We start from the raw sequence: 20,088 nt of genomic DNA, 5'->3' as shown, positions 1-20,088 counted from the left end.
GAAGCCAGCCTTTAAACACACGCTTTCCATAATTTCAAGCCTAATGTTAAGTTGATGAGAGTTTCGTGGATGGCGGTCAGGAATCTAATATCATTTCAGCAGAGGGCTGATTACACTCTAAATTGTGTGCAGACTTTTCAATACGTTGGGTTAAGTAGATACTTTTTTCAGGGTTTCTCAGGAGATATTTCAATTTTACAAACAGTGATAGCACTTTTCGAAGGCAGAAGAAATTAGATGTGCATTTGTGACGTTCACCTGAACGACAAATTCGATTTTAACAGGAATAAAAGCTTTTTTAAATTAGATTTTTAAATGCATGTGTTTAAAGATTAACACTACCAGGGGAAAATGGGATCTGAAACATTTAGTGTTTGGTGTTTTTGTCTTGAAACATGGTTTGACTGTGAAGCTATTGTAACTTTGTAAACTTTTACTGTCACAATTTCTTACTGATTGTTATTCTTTGTTGTATGAATGTTTTAAGGTTAAGCTTGAGCTTGTTGTGCACATACCTCTGCAAAGGCTGATGGGCCACTATGTCACCATATTGCATATAAGCATAGAAAGGTCAGATTAATCCTGATCATGCAATGATAAAGGAAATAAAAAAATATTTATTGTATGACGCTCCTCCTCGGCTCATACCCCACCCTTTCATCAACTTTCAAGAAAATCAGTCAGTCAGACAAGCAGACAAAGAGCAATGAAAACATTAGGTCAAAACCGCCCATTGGTAAAATGAACCCAGCAATAATATTTTCATTACGTTTGTTTAAATCCCTTTCTGACTTCAGTTTGCACTCTTCAGTCAGCGGGCTGCAGGAGCCCATTGACTGAGGCCTCACATTCACATCCACGGCCGTTATCAGCTCATCTCAAACATGGCAGAGTAATTGTGTCATCGTCAAGCCATTTTGTTATTGTACTTACAGTTCCTAATCCCCCAGGTAATCCCATCAACTTCACTGCGGCTACAACCTCCCTGCTTGAGCTTTTCTGAGCAGCTGTCATCTGTTTCTATTTAACTGGCAAACTGTTGGGACAGATACGAGTTTATGGGAAAGGTGTGATGTGCTCAACAACTTTTTATCGGCAGAATAACTGAGCCCATATGAAGACGTGAAGACTCGTAAGGTGGGAGAATAACAGCCCTCTAATTGGCTTGATTCTGAGATTATCATTGTCCCCATTAGTGCCATTTGTGTACGATGATGTAGACTCAATTCTTCATCGCCTCCTCCTCTCCCCTTGGAAATGAACAATTATCTTCCATAAATTGATTTCTGCCATACGCCCAGTTCCAAATCAAACACACGTCAAATCATATTGCACGTAAAATGATTCTGTCCTGAACTGCTTTCTCTCAGGTTGTGTCACGTTGTATGCCGCCCACTGGACCTCATCCCGTCCTTTGTAAGAGCATACATGTAGGTCGTGAGGATATTCAAAACATTTATTTTTTCATGTTTGCTCACATCTAATCCCCCTAATCCATTATTTGTCATGCTCAGAACACGCTCCCTGTGTTTGAACTTCTGTATTATCCAACGTTACTGAGAAGGTCTTGAAGCTGTCCTTAGCAGCTGATACTCAAAAGCGCCCTGGGCACAATCCACCCCGAGGTTGACACCATTTCTTTGGTGCCATCACTGATGTAATGTGGTCAGGCTGACTCTGAGGGCCAGTGTATGAGCCATCTGTACAGAAAGCATTTTATAGTACAGTCCCTCTGCAACAGGAAAACCCACAATGCTAAAACCTTAGTCCAAACCAGCTGATATCTTTTAGAACACTTTATCCTGACTTTTATCCACAAGCACCTTTAAGTAAGCTATCTTACAAGGTCATACCATCATTGCGTTTCATTCCGTTTGATTATTCTTCACAGTTCTATTTTATTTTTATAAATTTTCCCTCCCTCTATTTATTTACCTCTAATATTGAACTCTTAAATCTTTAATTTAGCTTGAAAAGTATTTTTTAAATGTGCTTTCAGTTTTTAAATGATTTTCACATTTTTGTGGTTTAAGGCACATTGTGAATCCACCTTCTTTAGATAGCAAAAATTGCATCATGACCCAAATGACCCAGTCTTACTTTGATGGTCAAAGTCGTTATTCTTATTTTTTACATGTTTAAAAGTGCTCTAATCGGACTGTGCTGTTAAAAACCAATTGCTTCAGAGGTACACTAGAACATTTTGCTCGGTTTGCTTACTTGCATTCTCATTGAGAGGTGGATACAAATCCAAATTTATATTTGGTTAGCAAAGCTTGGTGTAACAACTGGAAATGAGGGAAAACCGAAAGCCTGACTCAGCCCTGAGGGAACAAAATCCCCCAAAAATATAAGTTCCGCAAGCTGAGCTTCAGCTAGTTACCAAGAAACTGCTCTGTGTCACTAAGGAATGTTAAATTTAAACAAATTTAAACCACATAATTATAAAATGTTAATTTCTGAGCTTTAGATGTGCTAATAAACAGAGTTTGATAACTAACCTTCTGTTTCCCACCTTTTTGCTGACAGCTGTTGGCTGTAATTTAAAATACCAAGAGTGGTTTCTATTTTCTCATTCAAATTAAGAAGGAAAACTAGTATAACATTTGATATTTTGCTTGAACAGATTCAAGTCTTTTTCTTGATTTTTATTCTTTCTTGCCGTATGAGCAGAGAGTTAAAACAAACAGGTGATGAGCTATGTAAACTTTTTTGTTTTTCTTCTGAATCATGTCAATCAGTTTCTAAGATGTAACTCTGAATTACACTGAGATTTTGCTGTAAGTCCTGTTTACCATGTTTTACAGCCTGGTGTTGAGGATTACAGAGAAAATCCACAACAAAGCAGAGCTGAATCTCTGTATTATGTCTTCGGGATCTTGAACAGCATGGGGTTTCTCTTCGTGCAGAACTTCCACCCGAATTTGGAAATGGAGACAAGCATTGTGACAAAAGAGCTGAGATAAAGCATGATGATTGCGGAGAGCCTTCAGAGCTCGATAAAGCACATTGGGGGTGCTGAGCCAGAGGCTGAAGTTGCTCTGCAGCTGCATATGCTCACCAGGTGTTGTCTAAGATTCAGTTTAGACCTCTTTCTGCTGCTGCCTCCAGGCTGTCCAGCTTCAGCAATATAAAGAAAAACCAGCAGCTCTTTCTTGCTGTTTGTTTATCCTGCCTGCCTCCACAGATTCACACCACAGAGACTTGCGCCCTGATCACCACTGTCTGAGGGAATGTTTAATAGTCTGTTACATGCATTGAGTCTGAGCCTCTTAAGAAAAACAATTCACTTGCTGTTGTCACACTTTTCCATTCCCACCTACTCACTCTGCTTGTTTATAAGGCTGGTCGGTGGCTCTCTCGCTGTGTTTGGACATTGGAAGTGCATCAACAAGACAAGCAAAGGTTGAGAAAGGATAACTAAAACAAAATGTTCAAATGTCATGATGTTCCTTTAACAAGTCTAGATGGGATATCAATCCACATACATGCAGTAACTCCTCTAAATTAAACAGCAAAATTCGCTGATGATCAGTGCCTCATAGAACGACACGTGCAAGTGATTTCTGATAACACTGAGGCTAATGTTTTTAATTTGACTTTTTAATAATATCACCCGATGGCATCTTTTGCTTGGATGTGTAGGATGTTACATTTCCTAGAGCAGCCAAGTGGTTTTGTGACATGGGGTTTTCGGGCATTTAATTTAAGTACTGATTTTTTTTGGAGGACAGTCTGCCTCTAACGTAGAGTCACAGCTGAGGGAACATTCCCCTAGAATTGTGTCCAAAACTAGGGGATTCATTGAAGACTTTGAGGAAGTTTAATGAAGAGTATTTAGGGTTCTCTGTGCTCAGAAAACCAACTGATATCCGTGAGGTTGTAAGAACCCTAATGAGTCTTATTACTAACAACATGAGATACATTTGATTTGATCATTTTGCAGTGTGCATTTTTTTCATCATATAATTGTACATGTAGATATCATATATCCCCTCAAGTTTCACTATAGCAGTCCTGATGCACATGTACATGACCGAAGCACACGTCTCAGAACAAACAAATAGATTGTGCAAGGTAGATTCCTGATGTTGTGCACAGAAAGAGTCATTCATTAAGCAGCACACTTAAACTAGTGAATTTTAACTGCCTCACCCTTCACACTGAGGCATGAGTCAATCACAACTTAAAACACAGGACGTCTCCTCCGGTCCTAAAGCCCCTAAGCCCCTTCATCACATCACATCGACGGAGGTATGTCAGAGTTTTGTCAGTTTAACGGGTTCATGTAGAGGGAGAGAGCCACAGACAAAAGTAAAGTGTAGCTCTCTTCACTTGGAGAAGACAGACCCTCTTCCTACAGATCAGCTGTTAAACTGACTGCTGCTTCTTTTCTTCCTCAAAGAAGCTGTAGCCCGTGTCTGCCTGCTGTGAAATCTTTCCATTTTAGAAATAGTTTCTTGTACAATATTCCTCTGAGTAAGTCGTCTGTTTGGTCTGGGGAATTCTTCAACTTCTATTGGTTTGTAGAGAAAGCTCCTTTTAGAAAACTGGCACAGAGAAACAAGTGTTCTAACAATTTGTGCGGTCAATAGAAACTCACAGTCCAGCTTGTAGGTAAAGCGAGGTTGGCTTTTGAGCAAGGCACCAACAGACATTTAGTTTTGATAGCAAGGGAACAGGTTTTAATAGGATATAGCAAGAAATTGTTCACATAAATAAAGACAGATCAAGGCCAATCCCTAATGTTGAAGTGAAATAATTTGTTGTTTAATCAAATGGATCAACAAAAAAAGTTTACAATCAACTTATTGTTTCAATCATTTTCAAGCAAAAATGCCAAGTGTCTTGGTTTACGGTAATAATGGTGTGGATTTGTAACATACGTTGTTCAGATAAAACAAGGAATTTAAAAAAACAACACTGTAAACTATTTATGTTAAATTCATTAATTTTATGTTTCAAAAATCAACATTTTTATGGACCACAAATGAATTGTTTGAGTGTAAATTGTCTAAACCCTTGGACAACTGTGTAAAACAATGATTTCACAAAGAAAGATTCTTTACAAACACTCTTTGTGTAGATCTACTTTTCTCTACAAATAAATTACATTAGAAATTGTTCAGGGAGCAGAATCGATAATGGAATTATTATCAATAAAATCTATCAAGTCCCTTCCCTTCAATTGGTGATTATAATACCATAGATGTTTTTTTTCAATGTGCTGACATTTGGTCTTCTTGCAACATTTCATCCTTAATACCAACAGTCATGGTGTAAAGCAAACATCAATGTTTATCAATGGTCGGGGGATACTTAGTGCTCGTCATTAGATTAGTCGGTACATTTCAAGCTTATTTACTGATTGGAGCATCATGAGCTGAAAGCCACCAAATGGGCGGCCATTAGGGAGTGAATGATTTGTGGAAGCATGGGTCCTGCTGACTTTGACAGCACTTGAGATTTCATTCTTCTTAAGGATCCATTAAGTAAACCTCTATTGAACAGACTGATTAAACAAGACCATGGTTGAGGATTGTTTAGTGTTGTAGCTACAATCACAGTCAGAGCTCTTTAATATCAAATATCTGTGAATCTCTACTTAGTAAAATGTGCACGTTTAACCAGTGAAGAAGATCCAACTCAGCCGTACAGTTTCGGCAACACCACCCCTCAGAGGTTTGTGCAGTAAACTTCAATTAACTGACACTGATACAGCGACATACTGTAATTATGTGTGAAGTTGGCCCAATGTAACGTTGATTGTTTGACTCTTGTAAAATAAAGGATAGCAGGGATAGTCTGCCAGTCCCCATCTATCCTGGAGCATTGTCCTGTCAAGCCTGACAACAGAAGACTGCCTGACAAGTGAGACAGGAACAATCCAACACGTCTCGTCTTTGTCAAGACGTTGAGGGCTGGCCTGATGTAACTCTCTACATGTGGATCTGAATCAATGACTGTATATCCAGATGGATGACATGACAGCTCAAACAAGTGACTCGATTGCCTCCTGGTGGCTGACTGCTGTACAGATCAAAAACCCTGCCCCCTCCATGTTAACAACTGGGACATGTTGGCCAAAGAAAAATGTTAAAGTCAAAAAATGGTTCCTCTTATTTTGATTAGTCGTTATCATGCAAATTTACATTCAAGTGCTTATTTCTCCCAGTATGTTTGGTTTTAAGTAATCATTTGATGCCATAAAAACTGGCAGAGAAGTTATGACTGACAGCTGAGATTGACTTGAGTTGGATGTATTGCCAGACCTCGACTGCAGTGGGAGGAGATGGTGATGCTTCACCCATCTTTATATAGCCTATAGTCATTGGTCAGGAGCCCCGCTGTGCTGGATAACACACAGGAAGCACTCACTTAGAGTTAAAGAAACCCATCTGACAGCACAATATGAGTGATATCAATGTTAGTTTATATAGCACACCTTCAGCCTGTGGTTTTTTAATTTTGTATATTTCAGTATATCATGTCTCTTGTTTTTAAAGGCCACATATATCACCTGGAAACATCTTCTACAGTTGGAGAGTCTTGACAGTTGAGTCCCAATTATTCAAAACATAACAGCGTCTGCGTGGCTATTTTTAAATCCATTATACATCCTTTATGTATTCTAAGTTTATTAACTGGATAAGACAGGAAGTTCAAACAAAACAATGTTGCTACAGTATTTACCTTTCGCATATGATGGAGCATCATACTCCTCTAGTGGTACTAGCTCCTATAGCTATTAAAACAGAGCACATATAGGAAAGAGTTTACCCTGACTGAAGAAAACAAGTTTTACTGATGTTTCAAATATGACTCTATTACAGAGCAAAAAAAAAAAAGACTGTAACATTGGTAAAATAGAGGTTACATGAGGTGGATTCCTCAAAACCCCCGAGCGAGGAACGACAGGTTTGTTACAACATGTTTTTAAATGCTTCAGTGATTCTGCATAAGTTCTCTAAAGACTTTAAACCAACCACTCAAACCACAACTCTGATACCACCGCCAAAATACTTTCACTTTGCTCCACACAGGACTCAGTCTCCATGGGCTGTCCGGCTGGAAACATTAGCCGTTTCATTAAGGGAGTGTAATGTGTATCCTTTATGTCACATGCCCTGGATAATGTGTCTGTAGTTTAGGTTACAGTCTGCAGTCACACAGCCGGTGATTTTCAGCCCTACCCCAAACAGGTCCTCTGAATCTGATGCTTCAGTACATTTAGGCAAACATCTCTTCCCAGTAGCACGATGATGTAAGCAGGCTTTTAGGTGGCTGGTGTGCAGCCAGGTAGAATGACATATGGCAAGGAGGAATGAGCAATCCGCTGCAAATCACACTTAGGTGAACACAATCTCTGCCTTGACTTTTAGGTTTCATTAATAATGCACTGTGGGCAAAGGAAAACATTCAGATGCAAAGACAAATACCTTTTAAATCCCACTCATGAGTGCTCTTGTTTTTTTTTTTGCTTTTTTTTTTTAAGGAAGTGGTAGATTCTCGTCGACCAAATATTTATAGCCACAGTAGCCCCAAAAAAGCCAGTTGACTCATTAACTTTGACACACTGTCCAGTTTGGCTCATGGAATAAAACCAACCAAGGCAGGTCTAGCAGTTGAGCAGAGGCATATCCAAACAGAGTCAGGTCTTCCCAGGTGAAGTCAGATAGACTTTCAGACAGTCGGAAAATGTCCTTAAAATGATCTGCACATTGCCTTTCACTTATGAAGGATGCAGCGGGAGATTGTCCAAGTCAGACTTGCGCACAACAACAGGAACATTTCTGGATCTCTAATTTGAAGGGTGGTGCCTGGGTTGAGTATTCAGGAAGCATCTACAATCAACAATGTCCTTATCGCCAAAAGCTCTTGAATCTTGTTGTGATCTGTTTGTTCATTTCCCAGTTCTGCATCCATCATGTGTTAGAAACATCATCAACATGATCACTCACTCACAGTGAATTCATCAGACGAGAAAATAATGTCCGCAGAAACTGACTCAGACATTTGCATTCTCACTTACAGCCCCTTCAGAAAATTTGAGAAGATTTTTCAGAGCTCAGTGCATGTCTGAAATCTTTTCTACAGTCTCCATTGAGCATTTTGTTCTCAATAATTCACATTCTTTAAATAGTCTCTACTGACAACTACGGCGCAGTGAGAAGTATACTGAGTTTCAGGTGATACAATAGTGTGAAAAACAGTGTGAGAAGTCTTCAGTCTGTTTTGTAGTTATTGTTAGCAACAGATTGACTGTATGTTTGATAAGAGGGTAAGGATTTTTTACAAGGAAGCTTCAATATGGCTCATGAATTCTTTAGGGTTTTGGTGTTTTAAAAGTGAATACTACAAACATGCTTAGAAGAGACTTTGAAAAGTAAAATGATGGCACCCCTCCGTTTCAGGTGAGAACATGTTTTATATAGTTTTTCCTTGCTGGAAGGGGTGGAGTAGTTAAATGCTGTGCATCTGAAAGAGCCAAAGAGAAACCCTGAGGATATAAATGCCTCCGGATCCCTCAAGTATTTCCTTGAGCCTGACTTTAGGGCGGAGAGCAGACTTCAAAAGGCAGTGACACTGAAAGAACCTCAATAAGGCATGAGTAGGTCACAAAAGCAGAAAGCCCAGTGGCAGCCAATGCAAGTAATAATCTAAAATAATACAAAAACAACCCATCAAATAAAGGGGGGGAAAAGCCTCTATGGGACAACAAAACAGTTTAAGAACATGAGTAATCCAAGAAAAACTTCTATTTGGAGGAACAAACAAAGCTGACTTTTTCACATATCAGGATCTGGATTAGATGTGTTGGGTTTTTAGGAGCTGCATACGCTAATGGTGCAGCACAGGAAACAAGTCAATAGATAAATGCGAGAGCAAAAGTGAAAGGAGGGAGAGAGAGTGAAATAAGAGGAGAGGCTTTCCTGCCTCAGACAGCTTGGCTTTTGTGTGATAGCTGCTGGCTGTAGGAGGCTGTGAAAAGATAAGGTTTGCTAATGGGGTGTTCAGGGGAACGTTTCACTTTTATCATACTTTACGAAGGTGAGCATGGAGAAATATCGAGGGCCGGCGCTATTCATGCAAGCTGTGAGAGGTTTGTATTGTAGCGACTGTTAGTGGCGCTTCCAAAGCCGTTAACCCTGCAAGAGAAGAGGCAGCTGCAACGCTGAGAGGCTGCTCTGAAGTGTGGTGTCAGGGCAGCCATGGGCAGCTTTCATTTTTACCATGAACACATGTCAAGTGTTGTCCTCAATGACACTTTGATATTCTCAGATCTACTAAATATCTTCTGAATGAAATTAAACATGGTAGTGTATGAGATATTTTTGATTAACTCTTAATAGTTTATGTTGGTTTGATATTCACAGTTGTATCGTTCCCTCTGAGGACCAAAGATACAAACCAACTAATTTACAGAAATTGATACACACATAAATAAATCTTAATATAAGCTACAAAGGTAGTAGAATTTGGGGATTTTCAAAAATGGTACCTTAATTGGTACTAATAAAGGATTATTTTATATATCTTATCTTAATTTTAGCTATATTTAAGCTTTAGTAAGAGACATATGCTACTTCCATCTCACATTTTTTTGTTTAATGACGCATGACGTACAATGACAACCACAACCAATTGCTGATTGTGTTTTTTTGTTCAGAATTTAGCCTTCACTGATTGTCAGTCTCCTCTCACATGAAATTCCTGCTCTTACTTTTTAGCCATGGCCGTTTCTTGTTTGCAACCTTCTCCTTTCTGCAACCAACTGCAGAGCAGACTATCTGCCTCCTGTGGTTACGTGATGTGCGTTTAGTACGGACAGGTATTCAAACTGAGTTGGAGCCAAAATGCTGGTGTGGACAGAGATCGTAGTAGTGTAGAATGTAGCTGTAAAACTGTGAAAGGGTTTGCGTTCTTGGTGGAAAGGTCAGACAGGGCCAAAAGAAGGGACGTCATCAGCACCACTTTCAAATCATATAATTCCAGAAACATGAACACTCACGCCATTAGACTATTGATCATTGAAACAAAAGGCTTTCATTGGACTGAGGGGTGGCAGCTGCAGCTTCAAGAAAACCAGGATTTCAGAGTAGATGGACAACTATTATAGAAAACACATTGAAAACAGTTCTTCATTAAAACCCTTTGGATGTCATGCACTCATATATAGAAAATCCATTGACCATAATAGTAATTTAGTCACAGGTTACAGTTTATTACTTTTTTTTCCAAATGGATTTTACTTTCCTGGTTGCAGTCAATTTCAATAAAATACCTCCCCGCACACCCCAACTTGTGTTTTGTATTTACTCAATAATTCAATGAGCAGCATGACACACTCCTTCCTGTTTTTGATCTTAAGCCAAGAAAACAAATGAAGGAGCAATATTGTTACTGCAGGATTTAGCATTGTGATGCATGACCTCATCAAAAAACACTTCTATTGGCCCCCTCCTGTATTGAGCTGGATTAGTCATTCATTGATGTTATTATTTTGTTGTTCGCCCATGCCAGAGACCTTTAGGAGGCATTAAGCACCAAGATAGTTTTTCACTTATGGCCTTTAAACTATGTATGAGACAGGAAACTATATAACCACATAATGGAGAAAAGTTGTTGCAACAAACATAGTAAATATTATTAATGTCATATTGTGGTATTTCTGATCTTATTATTGGATAATTCAGGTCACATGACACATGTACTCAATCAGATCTACTAACAGACTAACAGTTTCATTACAGGAAGAGCTTGTCCTGGGCATTTAACGTAAGGCAATAATGTTCTAATTTGTAACTGATGACACACCAATGATCGGATGCCACACAACAGGAGTAGGTGCAAGCGTGCAACGGACGAGACATTTCCCATTAGCAGCCAGCCCAGGGGAGTTCTGGAGGCAAAGAGGGAAAAGCAAAGCCCAGGAATACAGCCAGCACACTGGGTGTTGGAAAAAATACAGCAGTACAGCATGGAGGTGGATGGCTGAATAAAAATGCAAGAAATGTGAAAATTGCAGCTAAATCACTGAGAAAGAATTCTGCTGCCACAACTCAACTAAATCTATAGTGTGGCTAAAGAGGAAACTAAGAACTGCAGAGTGGGGAACAGGACTTATAGCTGAAAAGAACAAATAAAGGTTTTCAATAAAGTCTGACTGATTGATTGACATCAATTGAATTCATAATAGAATATTAATGAAAATCAATATGAAGTATAGTATCTTTCACACAAAGCTCAAGAGTTGGCTGATTTGATCAAACTAGACAGTTCCAAGTTGTTGGATTGTACTGAGCAACGTTTACATTGAGAGAAATGACAATGTTTCACGCAATTATAGACAATAAGAGTATGAAGTACTATGTAATCTGAAACACGATCATCCAAAGGCTACCACAGATAAGAGCAGGATTACAAAGTGAAGGATCATGAAGGACAATACAAGCAACACACAATGATAAACTGTGGTACACGAATGCTACGCGGGATGAAATGAAATACCAGAACACTGATGTTTGACTGAAGAAGGTGGATGATAACAAAAAAGGACCACATGATGTTTCCCACAGAGATTTTGTCAAATCTCAATGCATTAAAGTAGCTAACAGCACAAGTTGCGTGACATTTGGTATTTTTTTCTTATCATTTCTTAGCGATTAACAAAAAGGCAATGAGTTGAACAGAAAAGATCAAATTCCTGGTAAACAAAAAGCTCAGCTGTTCCCATTAATGTGAATTTCTTCCGCAAGCCATTCTACTGCTTTTAAATGCAACACAACCTGAAATGCTACATGAGTCTGTCCTGTTAAATAATTTAAATATTTTGGTAAATCGTCCAAAGGTCAAGATGGGCCACAAAATGTCATACTTCTGTTCAACCTCTTCTCACCATCACTGAAGTCCTATTAAATAATTAAAATCCTTTTTGAGGGAAAACAAGATCGGGAAGGGATGAGAGGCAAAAACTGGGTCTGCATCTGTGCCTCAGCATTAGTGATGAGACATTGGCCACAGTGCACAGGGAGCTCTTAAGTAATTAATGGGTGGATGGAAAACTATGAATTCTAAGATTACATGAATTTCTGTAAAACTTACAAAACTTTTAACCACTTACATAATGGTGAAAAATCTCTCTTGTGCAGTGTAGGAAATAAACATGAGAACAATTTAACAATTGTTAAAAGGTTGTAGGCACTTCTATCAGTTTTTGTGCCTTTATGTCCCCGAAAATGAGTTTCACTCAAATAAGCACATTTCCTATTTATTGATTTATTTAATCTGCTAGCAGAGTGTACTAATGTGACTAAAATGGACCCAAACATTGTTTATGAAAAGACTTATGGTTGAAGACGAAGTGTCAAAAATGGTGGAGACGCCCAAATGATCTGTGCTTATGTAAAAAAATGCAACTATTCAATTAAGTGGTGCGTCTCATTATAGATTAAAAAAAGGAAAGACCAATAGCAGTTTTAATTTTTTGATGAGGGGCTAAATATGAAGTTCAAAAGACCATCATCCATTAAGATATTTGGACTGCGGAACAGATCCAATTACATTACCCTGGAAATAATGGAAGGAAGATTTAGTGACCTATTTCCAGAATTAGAAAGAACCGAAAGTTTAGTTTTCTCAGCATTCAGCAAAAAGTTTAAACTGGCACAAACTTAGGATTCAGCATATTTTGATATTATTATATTATTAAAAATATATGCTGTTGCAAAATATATAGAAAATATAACATATAGAATATATAGAATATTACAATTTGGCTTGATTCACTGATCAAATTAGTAAATTCACTGTAAAACAATTAAACATGTTTGAAAGGTTTATTTAAATGAGTCTTCATTCTACTGGTCTTGGCTCCCAGTGACCAGGTTAGACTGAAAATTGTGTTGTATCTAAATTAATGACAAGCACATTACGAAGTAATTACAAAGCGTATACAACTTAATGCACTATAATTAAAGCACTTACCAAGAGGTTAAAGTATTCAAAGAAATGTTGCTAAAATGATTAATTGAATAATTCTGGCTGCTGCCCAGAATTTAATAACAACTTGAACATTTGGGTCACAAATAAGGTAATTTAAGCCAGCTCCATTTTTGTTTTATAACTGTTCACTTTGCATTTTCTTTATAATTAAAATGGGTTCAGTAAATTAAATACCAACATTATGTTCTTATTATACATGTACATAGAAAAGCCATGCAAAAAACCTTTAGAAAATAAGGGTAGGTGGCTAATTTTCCAATTGCACTGTAGATTATAGAGAAAATAATACATTATTCTTATGGAAAATAGTAGAAATGTTCCTTTATCGATGTTGCTGTTGTGCAGTTTGTTTGTTATGCAACGACTTTGAATCAGAGCCTTGGCTCCAGTGTCGACACTGACGCTTCATCAGACCCCATACTGCATTACCAGCTCCACTTAAACTCCTTAATGAATCAACTCTGGCACGGCTTATCAAATGAAGACACTGAATAATGCCTTTAGTGCAGACACTATCCATTCTATGAGTGCTGATTGAGGAAACGGGGAAAATAGCTGCAGTACACAGATTGTTCTCATTTATGGTGTCGACTTTAAATGCATTATCATTCAACTGATTCATTTCTAAACCGTTCTGATGACGTGTGATTATTTGCATGAAATGTTTTTGCAACACTTAGTTCACTGAAAATTGAACCATGAAATTTTACACCAGGGCTTCAAACAGGCCTCTCACAGACAACAATACTTGCACATGCATGTATCTCAAGTTACTTTCTACTCTTTGTATTATAGATGATGTCTGTTCATTTTCCCTTTTTAATTATTCAATTCATTCGAAGGAGGCAATTACATTAATCATCACTCATGTCGAAGGAGCCGCTGGTCAAATTCAACAACTGTGGCCATTCTCTTTATCGAGCTCAACTTTGATAGATATTTTTACATATGCGCTTCAGACTTCTGAAAATAGAAAGCCAAAGCGCACCCTTTTCAGCCAAAAGTTTTGCTGAGTCATGACAATTTATCCTCACAAGCGCTGACATGGGTGTCTTAGCGCTTGGCGAGTAAAGGCGGAGTGCTGCACTGTGATTTATTGAGTGGGCCCACTGCAGAGGGAAGCAGGGGGAATAAAGTGCTCTCACCTGGAAAGCCAAGCTCACTGTGGTCAGGAGAGATTTTCTGACGCTTCACTACTCACCTTACTGTAAAAAGAGCCGATGAGCTCTGAACGCTTCCATATTCATGAGTGGATTTAATGGACAGTCGCGGGGAATCATTTCCGCAGAGCCAAAGTGATTCTTAACGTTTATCAGTGCTGAGTGTGAGAAGAACGGGAGCGAGCGCGCAGGAGGTTGCAGCGCTGACCTGCTCTAAATAATGAACAAAGCCGGAATGTGTACAGTCTTTCTATCGTCTGCATGTTCAGTTGAGTGGCTGGGACACGACCCTGCAAACTGCTTGAGCAGTTCGAGGGACACGGTGCGAGGGCAGCCTGCACACAACCGTCTTCCGTGGTTTGTGGCCTCACAGGTTTCCGTGTTAACATATGTACAGCGCAGCCCCGTGGGTCCAACGCTACCTCACCCCCCATGCATGCCGAGCATCACGAGAGGGCTAACTAACCCGATCCACTACACTTCCAAGATATGCACCACCTACCAGTAAACGTAGGGGTTTTTTCCCCACATCATGAATTCTATCATCTTGAAGTTTCTGAATCGGTGCGTGTTTAATAATAAACTTAACCACTCGGCTTTACAGCACTCCGTCATTTTGACAACGTCTGCAAACAGCTCGAGGGCGTTAAGGGAGCTCAACAGGGATGCAGTGATTCCAGGCTTTTACATTTCACAGTCCTCTAAGTCTCCTCTGATCCCATCAATTAAACTGCAAGCTCCCCTTTATGGAGGGATTATACCTTTTTGTCCTTAACACAGTCAAACTCTGCTTTTAAAGCTATCCACTAAACCCTGACTTCAATCTCAGCAAACTGACATGAGTGTGTTAGTTTAAATTGCATAGAATTGACTGTAATGTATGGTCATTACAGGAATTCAGGATTAAAGTAAGTCAATTTAGATTAGAGACTAGGTGCCATGACAACTCTGGAATAAACCACTTTAAAGAGGAAAACTGGTAATAAAGTCAATTTCTATTTAAGGTTTTCCAATAAAGATGTCAGGAAGGTTGTAAAGTGCTCACAGTGAACCCTGGGACGTGTCATGGACGCCCTTTGCAATCCTCAGAATCACAGTTTGAATCCAGGTCTAATAATGGCACTGATGACAGTGCTCATTTTAAATTAATGAAGCTGGTGGAAGTCTGTTCCTCTCCAGGTCTAAAACTGAGCCATGGCAGCGGTGCATGTTTTTCTAAATAAGATATTTATTTAGGACGAAGAGAAAAAAGTTGCACACGAATGCTAGGCAACCTCATGTACTGTATATGCTATTTCCCATACTCTTTGTGGTTACACAAACACCAATTAATGTATTAAAGCATATATACTGTAGGTTGTCATGCTGGCACCAGTTTATTAATTGCCTCTATTTCAGGAAATGTAGAGTGTTATTAGAGCTAAACATTAATACAGTATGTGCTTGACTTGATGCATCTCAGTAGTGAAAGTGCACAATGTAGCATGAATCCTTTATCTTCCTGAAAAGAGCCTCTGTGCATTAGTCTGTTCTCATTATGCACATGTTCCTTACTGTCCTTCTCAGGCAGTCCTAGAGCACCAGTGCACAATGCCCTCTTCAGTTGGTCCTGCCCCGAAGAAAATCTGCTATAAGTAATAAAGGCAGTGGAGTAAAACCACGCGGAGCCCCTGTTATACTTGTCATCCTTACAATTCTACCCCACTTATTGCAGATAATAAGAAATTACAGCCCGTGTCACTCAAGAGGTCTGACTTTGGCCGAGGATAAAAATCATTATGGTGCATCAAAAGATGTCCCAGAGGAATAATCCTCAAAGGCAAAAACAGACATGGGAGTACATCAGTGTCTTTGTCACATGCAGCTACGTGAGGCCACTCTCGCTCACAGATTATTCAGAACTGCCCCGGAGGCAAGGAAGAAGAAATCAAGAGGCAAAGATCAGGAACTAAATGTATGATTCCCCAGGCAAAACAAAGTTAGTGCCACTCAGGCTCCTCTGCTGCTGCACCCAAGCGTCCCTTCTGCTTGCTACAAAAGATTACGAAAGCACCTTTGAAATTAAGCGTTAACAGCGTGTTCTTCTTCAACTTGGCAAAGGTTAAGTGCACTGCTTTTACATGGTTTACATGTGATGTGCCATGTTTTGTAAGAGAATATTATAAAATAAAATGAAAAGAGACGCCGCCGTTGATCAACAACAATGCCAAACATGCCTTCACAAAGTATGTGAGAGCAGGGGTCACATTAAATGGATCTATCCTGAAAGAGTATAGTTTTTTATTTTCACATTTGCTCAATGAGTTGCTCCCAAGTTCAGTGTGGGTGCTTGTAAGAGCTTATTGGCATCACAACGTGAAAGTCTGTAGATTAAATGCAGCAGAAAACTGGAGGTTAATGAGATTAAATGAAACTAATAAAGCTCATATGAGACGTGGCGCTTCTGAATTCAGAACCACAGCACAAACAGATGAGAAAATAGCTTTGAGGTTTCCAAGAACAAAAAGCTGAATCTATCAAAATTATTAAATTTGTTTTCTTTTTGCCGAAGGTAAGGCAGGCAACGTTTTTATTTAGCAATGAGAAGTCTTTTATTTATTACCCTTTTCCTCTTATATATTTCTATTGGTTTTTATATGAGGCATTGAGATTGGTTGGTCTGAGGTATATGTTATATTTCCCAAAGATATATTGTTTTATTTTAAATATTAGAAATACAGTATTTCCTAAATTTGCTTAATTCATTAAAAGGAAATATTACTTTTATTTATTTTATTTCATAACAAAAATAAGGGACTTTTAATTCAGTGCAAAAAAAACTGATTTAAATGGATAGAAAGCTAAGATTCAGCAAATCCATTTTATGCCCTCCATCAAATATTTCTTATTTAGTAAAGCATGTAACTAAATTCAAATGCTTAATAAACAGACTCTTAACTGTGAATTAAAAGATTCCATTTATTCTTGTAAGACTGTGGAAGCCACTGCACCTTGATCTGAATATTTTATAATTCCTTTCATTTTTGATAAGGTACACGTATGACATATTTTCAAAAACATGTCAAAGTTGCAGTTTCTCACATAAACTAATCTCTTTGTAGTCTTGTGTAAAACAAGAAGGCTCAGTGATCATCGTGTTCTCCAGCAGTAAGGTCTACGACCCGCCCCATTCTGGTTTTTTTCTTCTCCTGTGGAGCCATTACAGCCTCATTACGCGTGCCCTAGGAAGCATTCCATGCTACTTTAATATTGAATGAGTGAAGAAGTAGCACACCAGTATGTTGCCTACATGAAGCTATCAGAAAACCCATTCTGTCTCCAAATGTGTTTTTTTCTTCCTGTAGATAGCATTTTCAATGGTTGAGGGTACAGTAAGTATTACTGCGGGTCTATTTTTAGAAAGGCAATTTCAAAGTTTACTGTGTGCATACGCACTGTTTAAATGGAGAATTCTTGAGTGTGTGTGTGTGTGCATTGCTTTGCTTAAGGCTTGTTATTTGCGGGTTCAAGAGGCAGCACGTACTCCACATGTTATTCTCCACAGGGGAAACCAGCTGGGTTGCTCTCTAGCTCCATACCTCCAGGCTCCTGAGGCCGAGCCACTCAGATGTAAAATCCAGAACTTCCCATCTTGAGTATTAGCAGACAGGTTGTAAACCTAATAACTTCATCCCCTGGTTCAGTTATTTCATGGTCAGTCAGAAAGCCTGGCCTGTGTGCAGATCATACCTCGACACAGGCCAGGCAGTGGTTTCCTGCGCTGACATTTTTACTGCAATTATACGATTGATGCCATTGGAGGTTCAGTCAGTAAGCTTAACCAAAGTGACCCAGTATCATTCGTGACACGCCTCTTATCTCACTCTCTGACATCAGAAAAGACTTTTCAAATACCACTGATACTTTTATCCACTCGGTTGCTTGTGACTGTGCAGCATGCTACAAAGATTTATTTTTCATTTGTGCACCCTCCTTTGCTCTGCCACACTTTCAGGTAGTTCAAAGTGCTCTTAGATTGACAGCTTTTGATCAATGAGGTGCATTAGAGGAGATTTATTCAACAGCAAAACAATGTCAAAATCAAACGCTGTTTAACTTAACGCAAGTTACTCTGACTCTGAAAGTATATGAGGCCCCGATCAAACGATATGTACAGTGTTTGGAAAGCAAAACTTTTGTCGCTAAAAAGTTGTACACTGAGATTGTTTTCAACTTGTGTTTATGGGTGTGGGTGTGATCATGTCACCATTCTTCAGTACGGTAGACACCTAAAGCCGCATCTTACACCCAGTAAAAAGCAGTGGCAAGTGTGATGGAGGTACTGGTTTCAGACTGATGCAGTTGTCTTTTTCCTGTCCAGCACCAACGTTGCTAAAATACAAAAGCACTTGCATTCAGGCAACTCATTCACGTGTTGGTCAGGTATATTGTTGGCATATAATCTTGAGACAGCAGGAAGAATTTATACTTTTGACCATCAACAACCTGGTCTAGTGTCATTATCAACATGTATCTACATACGTGAGTTTCCTCTGAAGTGAGGTGTTTTTACCACCTGGCAAATCCTCATTTTTTAAAATAAGATGCAAACGTATCAAACCTTTAAAAGACAAAAGGAGATTTGATTGGTTTATTGTGTTTATAGTCAAAACACACCAATACTTAACTAAGAAAACTCCACCCTGATTATTTTAATCGAGGTACTCACTCTTGGGAGATTTCCTCATCTAGAACCATTGAAGTCAAGCTGAAAAACTTGGTGTGACGCCTCCTCTGAGCAGCATCCAAAACATGGCAGCTTCCACCTGCAACAAAGCACATGACATAAAGATGAGTAATGATGGTCATAAATACTAACAACCCTCATTGGTTCCGCTAACAATCAAGGTTATGATAAGATATTTGTGCCATGTCCAATAAATGCTAACTTTATGGTGCAGGGGCGTACAACATCTCTTACTGCTGGACAACAGGAGAGTAAATCTTCTTGTATGGTTCCTGGTTCTGCACACGACACGTATCGCTTTAATTGACAAACAAGCACAAGATGTTTGACCAGTTTAATACACAAAGATCATTTGACTTGGGTTTACTTCTTTTTGGATTCTTTCAACATGCTTTAGTTTTCACTGTCGTGCATGTGTTGATGCATTGATTGATTTGTTTGTTTGTAAGCAAGATAACACAAAAACTACTGGACTGATTATCACAAAACTTCAGGGAATCTGGGATATTTTTTTCACTTACTTCAAAATTGAGTGTTTTTGAATTATATCCAAATTTCCCCAGTTAATTATTTATAAATCTTGATGAAATAATCTAGCATATTCAGCAAATTGATATTTATGACAGTTTGAAATTCAAGAGGAGTGTTGGACCTTGGCAGAATGAATGCTTTCAGTGCTTGTCTGGTTTAAATATGTATCACTTGAATAGCGAGTCTGATATCCCCCTCCCATCATGTTAAATTTGGATTCCAAAGCTTCCAATAAAGACTGCCACATTGTGACGGGGAGCTGACGTGGGACAGAGTAAATTGATTAAAATTGGGAAGAGCAGCGTCAAGCAGTGGACCAAAGCAAGCTATTTTTGTCCTCATGTCCATGAGCGCTTCTCTGCACGTCAGCAGCCGAGCAGAATCAGTCAGATAAGTGCTGGAGCTCAACCTTTCAATGCTCTGGGTCAGCATCTTGGAGACGTGACAGAGATCCCAGCTCCTCAAAACCAAAAAGGGCCTGTTTCTCTTCACCAACTCCACTCTGCTCCTCTCAGCACCCCTTTCCTCCGTGACTGCAACCTATCCCGTCCTCACATGTACACCGTGTCTCAGGAAAAGCACGATGAGAGGCTTTTAACAGCCCAATGGGATGGATATTACCCCACTTCTCCCAAAAGAACACACAGTTCACATTAATATGGAAAT

At 39.0% G+C, this 20,088-nt stretch overlaps 1 protein-coding gene and 1 long non-coding RNA gene across 2 annotated transcripts in view; one reads left to right on the top strand and one right to left on the bottom strand.

Annotated features, from left to right (window-relative positions):
- The window catches only part of LOC138407751 (uncharacterized), a 48,009-nt gene extending 28,600 nt beyond the window's left edge, over positions 1-19,409 (bottom strand). The window contains exon 1 of the long non-coding RNA XR_011241091.1: positions 18,874-19,409. This is a non-coding gene — a long non-coding RNA (uncharacterized lncRNA). The remainder of the gene's footprint in view (positions 1-18,873) is intronic.
- The window catches only part of elfn1a (extracellular leucine-rich repeat and fibronectin type III domain containing 1a), a 67,469-nt gene that overhangs the window by 20,117 nt on the left and 27,264 nt on the right, over positions 1-20,088 (top strand). The window lies entirely within an intron of this gene.

This window comes from Paralichthys olivaceus, chromosome 5, assembly GCF_024713975.1.
Source record: "Paralichthys olivaceus isolate ysfri-2021 chromosome 5, ASM2471397v2, whole genome shotgun sequence".
In the NCBI taxonomy this organism is placed as follows: Eukaryota; Metazoa; Chordata; class Actinopteri; order Pleuronectiformes; family Paralichthyidae; genus Paralichthys; species Paralichthys olivaceus.
This window is presented reverse-complemented; position numbering and strand designations above follow the sequence as displayed.